Below are 7582 nucleotides of genomic sequence, written 5' to 3' on the forward strand. Positions count from 1 at the left end.
CTCCTGCTGCCTGGGGCTAGGGAGGGTGTCTGGCCTAGCGCCTCTTGGATGTCCATGGCAAGGAAAAATGAGCTGAAAACGAAGCATGGGAGCTGAACACGGGCCTTTTCCTCTGCACATCAGGAGGTGCCGTAGGGTGACTATACAGCAAGTGTGAAAAATCGGGGGGGGGGGGGGAGTAATAGGAACCTGGATAAGAAAGAGACCCCAAAATCGGGACCGTCCCCAGGGCCGCCCAGAGGATTCAGGGGACCTGGGGCAAAGCGGGGGAGCTGCGGTGCTTGTACTCACCCGGCGGCGGTCCCGGTCTTCGGCGGCATTTCGGCGGCGGGGGAGCCCTTCAGTTGCTCCGCGTCTTCGGCAGCTCTGAAGGGCCCCCCACCGCCAAAGACCCGGATGGCCACCGGGCCACAGCTTGTGGGGGTTGGGGCAAATTACCCCATTTGCGCCCCCTCCCCCCGGGTGGCCCTGACTGTCCATATAAAATCGGGACATCTGGTCACCCTAAGGTGCTGCCAGGGATTCTGTGCTTGCTGTGGACTTTGAAGCTGGACTGTGGCAGGCCCAGTGCAAGCAGGGTCTAAAGTAAAGCAGATCTCCTCTTCCTGTCTGGCCTCATCTGGCCCCCCACAGCTCCCCTCCCTCCCTGCTACCCCTTTGGGCGAGCAGCAGCTCCCCCAGCTCCCCTTCCCCCTCCCTCCACCTCTCTGGGCGAGCAGCGCCCCCCCCCCAGTATCCCACCTCCTTGACTTGTGTGGTGAGAACTCCCCCAGTGGCTTCAGCCTCCTTTCACCCCCATGCCCAGCCGCTCGAGAGAGGGCACAAGGAGCCTTCCATCGCCTTGGAGAACCTGTTTGCAGGGCCCCGGGCAGGGCCGGCTTTAGGAACTGCGGGGCCCGATTTGAACACCCGGCAGCGGTCCAGGTCTTCGGCGGCACTTCAGTGGTGGGGAGTCCTTCCCTCGCTCCGGGTCTTCCGTGGACCCCCTGCTGCTGAAATGCCGCTGAAGACCTGGAACAAGGGAAGGACACCCCCCCCTCCCGAAGACCTGGCCCGCCGCCGAGTAAGTAAAAAAAATTAAAAAATTAAAAAGGCGCCTACGGCACGGGGCCCTCTTAGGTGCGGGTGTGGGGCCCGATTCTGGGGAATCGGCCTAAAGCCGGCCCTGGCCACGGGCATTGCGATAGCCCCGCCCAAAGCAGGTGAGGGAGGGCAGGACCTTGGCCAAGACTCCCCTTTCCACATTGGCTAATGGAGTTGGGCCAACGCAGGCAGGTTTTCAATGGGTGGTGGAGGTGGTGGCCCCAGAGCCTGGAGGAATCTGGGCTGATGCCTCCTCAGCTTATATCATCTTTACAGGACGGGAGGTGCAGAGCTCTGTCAGCCCCAGGCCGGGGCAGAGCAGGCTCCCTTCAACTGTAACAGCGGGGAGGGGGTTAAAGTCTCTGTCCATTTTCCACAGCCTGGCAGCTCTGCCAGGAACATTAGGAATGGGGGTGCGGTCAGGTAACCTTTGCAACACCTTGGAAAAACTAGAGTCAGAGGCTGGGTGTGATTGTCCCTGTTCAGTATAATGCTACATTTCCACACACTTTCCCAGCCTACTAGCCATCCTGGAGAGGCAGCCACATGTGGAAATGGGGATTTGATTGATTTAGATTTCAACAACAACAACAACGTCTAAAAAAGAACTGACCCAATGCACTTGGTGCCCTAGCCACTCAGTAATGCTGCACCAGAACCCCAGCAGCATTCGACTAATTATTCCCAAAGGAACTCTGCCATCCTGCCTCCTTCCAAACAGCCTCTTTCCCTCCCACCTCTTCATCGTCCTGGGACGCAAGCCACCAGCCCTCTCCAAAAGCCCAACTGAACTCCAGAGAGATCGTGGAGCTCACACTCACCAGAGTCTAGATTCACAGCCTCTGGCCTCCCAAAGTTTCGGGGTGGCATTTGGAGCAGGTGTTGCACTACAGACTCGGTTTTAGTAGCAAACCTCTACATGGGCTTTCCATTAAAAAGAAATAAGGCAATACAGAGAATGAAGCAAGAATCCCTAGCATGATCTTCCTCTATGCAGGATGACACTGATTTCATGGAATGCTGCAACAACAAACAAACAAACAAACAAACAAACAAACAACACCCCATGCATTTAGGGCAAAGGGGATATTTGAATGCACTGGGGGATGGATGATACATCTCTATACAGGACTATGCAAAGGATGTCTCCATACTAGATATTTGTAGGGCTGGTTGGAAAAATATTTCTTTGAAAAATGTCCATCAGAAAATACCATTTCACCAAAATCAAAATTTTTTGCTAAAACATGTCACTTTAGGTGAAATTTCACATAATAAAACAAAACGCCGCATTTTGATACGGTCAAGCTTTTCGAAATGGAACATTTTGATTTTCTGTCATTTTTAAGTGTTATATTATAAAGTAAGTCGTCAAAATCGGAATGAAATATTTCGATTTTATAGAAACCTTTTTCATCCACCCAAAACAATTTTTTTTCCAGAATTTCATTGTGTGGGAAATTTCAATTTCCTTTGCTGATTTTTCATTCTGTTTCAGAATGGAAAAAAAAATTGGAAATTGTGGAATTTCCCACGAAACAGAAAATCCAGTTCCCGCCCAGCTCTAAAAGGCTCCACATGGGTTAAACTTGCAAAAAAAACCAACAAAAACAAACAAACAAACAAACCCCCCTAGCTTCACTCTATCCCTTCAGTAATCAGGTTTTCTCTGACTAAATCTCCTTACTGTGAAGACTCCCCACCTTGCGGAGCGTTTCAGGACTGGCTGGCTAGGCTTTTGCAAAAACAGCTCTGCCTGATTGTCCTATTTCAAAAGAAGCAAGTGTCTCATTTTGTACTGAAGAATCCGATCTGCTTCAACTAGTTTTGCATGGAGAATGCAAACAATTTTTCAAATTTCTAAAGCTGTAGGTTTCTTTCAGAAGATAAAGCTGCATTATCTCTAGCCGGCACACAGTTAATCCCTGGCATGGTGCTTAAGCACAGCATGGACAGGAACATACATCTTCCGTCTTTCTTACATCTACAGCTTAATTTTAAAGACACACTGTCAAGTAATTTTCATAGATTTTAAAGCCAGTAGGAAACATTGTGATCATGTGCTCTGCCCATTATTTAGGGTTTGTTTAGAAACAAGGGGGGGGGATTCGAGTTTGCAAAAACCTAATCTTGTAAAAAATATGGTTATATTTTTAAATTTCCAATCAAAACAAGGGATTGGGGGGGATTTACACAAACCCAAACCCAGCAGCCTTGAGCTAGGTGCATGAGAACTAGTGAAACTGACTATAAAGAAAAAGTGAAACTAACCAATTTATTTTCACTAAAGTAGTTCATGTGCAAGAAGCATTGTTATTATTCTATTGTACCTATCGCCCCAGCTGAGCTCAGGGCCTCCTTGTGGTAGGTGCACGACAAACAGTGAGATGCAATCCCTGCCCTGAAGAGTTTATGATTTAACAGCCAAGAAGGATTATTCCTATTTTACAGATGAGGACTGTGGCAGAGAGAGATTATGTGATTTCCCCAAGGACAGACAGGAAGTCTGTGGCGGAACTAGAATTTGAACCCAGCTCTCCTAAACGCCAAGCCAATGTCTTAACCACAGAGTCATCCTTCCCCTCTGGTACTACAAGCACACAGCAAAAGGGATGAAAAAATAACTAGATATTTAAACCTCACTTAATAAACTCAGGTATTGTTAAGGATTGTGTGTGTGTGAAATACAGGATTTTTATCCTGAGTGTCTCTCTCTCAAGTATCCGGTTGATAGAAAGACTGTAAATACATGAGCTAAAGGAGCTCAGTATGCGAGTGTAGAAACAAAGACTGCTTAATGAAAGGGTCTCTTCCCTCCCACCCCCAGACTAGATTTTCATGCTGGTGAAAGCACACTGGCTGCTCCCCTCATACACATAATGGACTGGAGCTAGACAAACTTCTCCCCAATTGTTCTGCACTGCAACTAAACTGCGACCTGCAGAGCTGTGCTAGCCCAGCTCCGGGTGATCCTCGAAGCACAGCAGCTAATCATGCCAAATGCTATAACAGTTCAACGATGGGGGCTAATGTTCATGTGGGTTTAAAGCCCAAGCAGCAAGCTCATTTCCATTTGTAAGCCGGGCTGGAACACGGATGAGAGGTGCCAGCTAGCCACTGTGCAAACAAACGGGACATTAGGTAGCACAGTACAGAGACAACTGGCTTGGCTTTGCTTTCTTTTCTTCTTTCTTTGCCAGTTTCTCCCCCCCTCCCTCCAGTCACCCTAAACTACTGATTTATTTATACATGTTTTTCTTCTGACATGAAATGCACCTGCCTATCATCTGTCCACGGGAGAGTGGTTCTGGAACATTACCTTGATCTGATCAGTTGCTAGAGAATAGATGTCAGCCTATCGCCGTGTGAATGACAAAACTCACCCCATGCAATAGCCCTGCTTTAAAAATTCAGGCAGGGCAGCAATTACCGTTGTAATCACACTAAGTGTGCGAGCCCGGCTCCCGCTCTCTGCGGAAGGTTTGTCGGTAAATTAAAAGCTTAGACATGCTGCAGAGGAAATAACATTTTCAACCTGAATTCTCTGTTAAGAAAGCAGAAAATAGCCGAGGGATTTTTGTTGTCAGCAACCAGTTACCACTCAAGGAAGATATCTTGGATATCATTGTGGATAGTTCTCTGAAAAAATCCACTCAATGTGCAGCGACAGTCAAAAAAGCCAACAGGGATAGATAATAGGACAGAAAATATCATGTTGCCTCTATATATATTCCTGGTACGCCCACATCTTGAATACTGTCTGCAGATGTGGTCCCCCCATCTCAAAAAAGGTATATTGGAATTGGAAAAGCTTCAGAAAAGGGCAACAAAAATGATTAGGGGTATGGAATGGCTTCCGTATGAGGAGAGACTGGGACTTTTCAGCTTGGAAAAGAGACGGCTAAGGGGAGATATGATTGAGGTCTATAAAATCATGTCTGGTATAGAGAAAGTAGATAAGGAAGTGTTGCTTACTACTTCTCATAACACAAGATCTAGGGGTCACCAAATGAAATTAATAGGCAGCAGGTTTAAAACAAATAAAAGGAAGTATTTCTTCACACAATGCAGTGAACCTGTGGAACTCCTTGCCAGAGGATGTTGAGAAGTCCAAGACTATAAGAGGGTTCAAAGAAGAACTAGATAAATTCATGGACGATAAGTCCATCAATGGCAATTAGCCAGGATGGACAGGGATGGTATCCCTAGCCTCTGTTTGCCAGAAGCTGGGAATGAGTGACAGCGGATGGATAACTTGATGATTCCCTGTTCTGTTCATTCCCTCTGGGGCACCTGGCATTGGCCACTGTTGGAAGACAGGATACTGGGCTAGATGGACCCTTGGTCTGACCCAGCAGCGCCATTTTCTCTTGGGGTCCAGCTGGATGCAGTTGCTTTGAGAGGTGCTTTGCACTGTATCTGGCCTCCTCCCTGCTGCAGGAGTGTTGCAATGCAGGCCTAGTACAGTTTTCATGGGGGTGGGATGCAGGAGCAATGTGGCATGGCTGAGCAATCTCAGGGGCTGGCTTTCGGCTCGTTAGGGATATGGGTTGGAATCCCTCTGCTGCCCTGTCTCAGCCTTTGCCCGTGTTTACAGGAGGGCTGATGGGATAATTTAACAGTTCCTTCTGGCCATAAAACCTATTAATATAAACTACAGTAATGAGTTTAATGAATGAGGAAGAAGTTCCCCCCACTCCTGGCTAGGTCATTACCCTGGGGAAAAAACCTTCTATGGCTGTGGTGACATGAGCTGGCTGCTGCTAGGCAAAGAGAGGATATTGCTTATCGAGCAGATACCAGCTAATTCATTCAGCTCCTGGGGCTCTCTTGGCTTGACTGAGCTCTGATGAGGGGGAACAGGAAGGTGGTGCTGAAAGCACCTCCAGTCACGCTGCTGTTTAGTTCCATTAATTAAGGCTGTGAGTCACCGCCAGGGGAGAAGGCAGTTTCTCCCTCTTCCCGCTCCCAGAGAACATCTGCTCCCTGGAGAGAGGCTGAGGATTTCTGAGAAGCCCAAGTGCACGACGTGAGTATTTTCTCCCCGCCCCCTCCCAGCAGTCTGGATTCACTTCAGCGAGCTGCATCCTGGGAGGACGTGAGAAACCCTGAGAGGTGCTGGGAGGCCACACAGCTCTCTGGTCCTCCAGAAAGCTCCATACAACAGTGCCAGGAAGAGATGGAGCTCTATCTCCTGGCCCCCTGGGTCAGGGGTTTACAAAAGGTTCCCCCCATCACATGGCTGCAGCAGCGACCATGACAATTGCCACACATTTGGGGTCGGGGGGGAGGGCCCATTCCCCATGCATGCTCTGCAACACACAAGTCAGGCGAATGCCTTCGCAAGCAACCAGAGAGCCCCTTGCCCTCTCCAGCAACAGGAGTGGCTGGGCTGACTTCATGGCCTGCTAGCAGACTGGAATCACACCGGTTTTAAGGCAAGCCGTGCGTTGGTTTCAAGAGGCACAAGGGCGGGAAGGTACAAGCACCAAGTCAAACACTTTGATCAGACCCTGTCATGGAGTCCACTCACCGCTAGCGGCATCTCCTGCTGGCCATCCTGGGAAGTAGCTCTGCCGAGCGCTAGGCTCCCTCTCCGGTGGTGTCTCATCGAACACTGCGGCCCCTCTTGCTCCAGGGACTGCAGTCTCCTAGTCGTGGCTTGGCCCTCCCCTTCCAGGGAATTCAAAGTCCTTCTGGACCTGCTGTGTGACTGGCATCTACAACAGCCTTGCCACTTCCCGAATCCCAGTGGCTGGTAGGGGAACCCGGGCCCACCCTTCTCACTGGGTTCCAGCCCAGGGACCCTATAACAAGCAGCCAAGTCCTCTGTACAGATCCTGCCCTTGCTGCTGTTTCCCTGGGTTTCTTCCTACATATCTGGCTTGCCCCCTTTCTGGGTTTGCCAGCCTCCAATCTCTCCACTCAGGGAGTAACTGCAGCCTGCTTCCCTGCCTTCCTGAAACCCCATTGCTGCTCACTGCCCTGGGCTTTATACTAGCCTCCTGCCTGTTCTTGCCCAGCTGAGCCTACTTCTAATCAGTGGCCTACTCCCTGGATCCTCCTCCAGGTGCACCTGATAAACTTAACTAGCCTGCCTGGCCACCTTAATCCCTTTCCACCCTGTGCGAGGCAGACACCCCATCATAGACCCTCCCCCCCCCTTTTTTTAAGCCATATGTTCCTCCTTTGCGAAGCAGGTGCAAACTGCAACTTCAACCAGGACAAAGTGGCGGGATACATAAGTGAAGCCACACCCAGCTTGGATGCAATGAGTGCCGGAAGAATGGGCGAGGCGGGCACATGGCAAAAATCCCACTGGCTTCTGTGGGAGCAGAAATGGGGTCATGATGAGATGGTGAGTCACCAGAGGTCCTCGCCTGCACATTACACCTGAGGATCTCAAAGCGCTTTACAAAGGCCGGTCGTATCCGTATTCCCATTGAGACAGGGAGCACAGGGAGCCCAAGAGAAATGATGCGACTTGCCCAGGCTCACA

At 49.8% G+C, this 7582-nt stretch overlaps 1 long non-coding RNA gene across 1 annotated transcript in view; it reads right to left on the bottom strand.

The window, feature by feature from the left end:
- LOC120386833 overlaps positions 1 to 7032 on the bottom strand; it is an 11750-nt gene extending 4718 nt beyond the window's left edge. Inside the window, exon 1 of the long non-coding RNA XR_005589935.1 lies at positions 6617 to 7032. This is a non-coding gene — a long non-coding RNA (uncharacterized LOC120386833). The remainder of the gene's footprint in view (positions 1 to 6616) is intronic.
- Positions 7033 to 7582: the final 550 nt, after the last annotated feature.

This window comes from Mauremys reevesii, linkage group 19 (assembly GCF_016161935.1).
Source record: "Mauremys reevesii isolate NIE-2019 linkage group 19, ASM1616193v1, whole genome shotgun sequence".
NCBI classification, from domain to species: domain Eukaryota; kingdom Metazoa; phylum Chordata; order Testudines; family Geoemydidae; genus Mauremys; species Mauremys reevesii.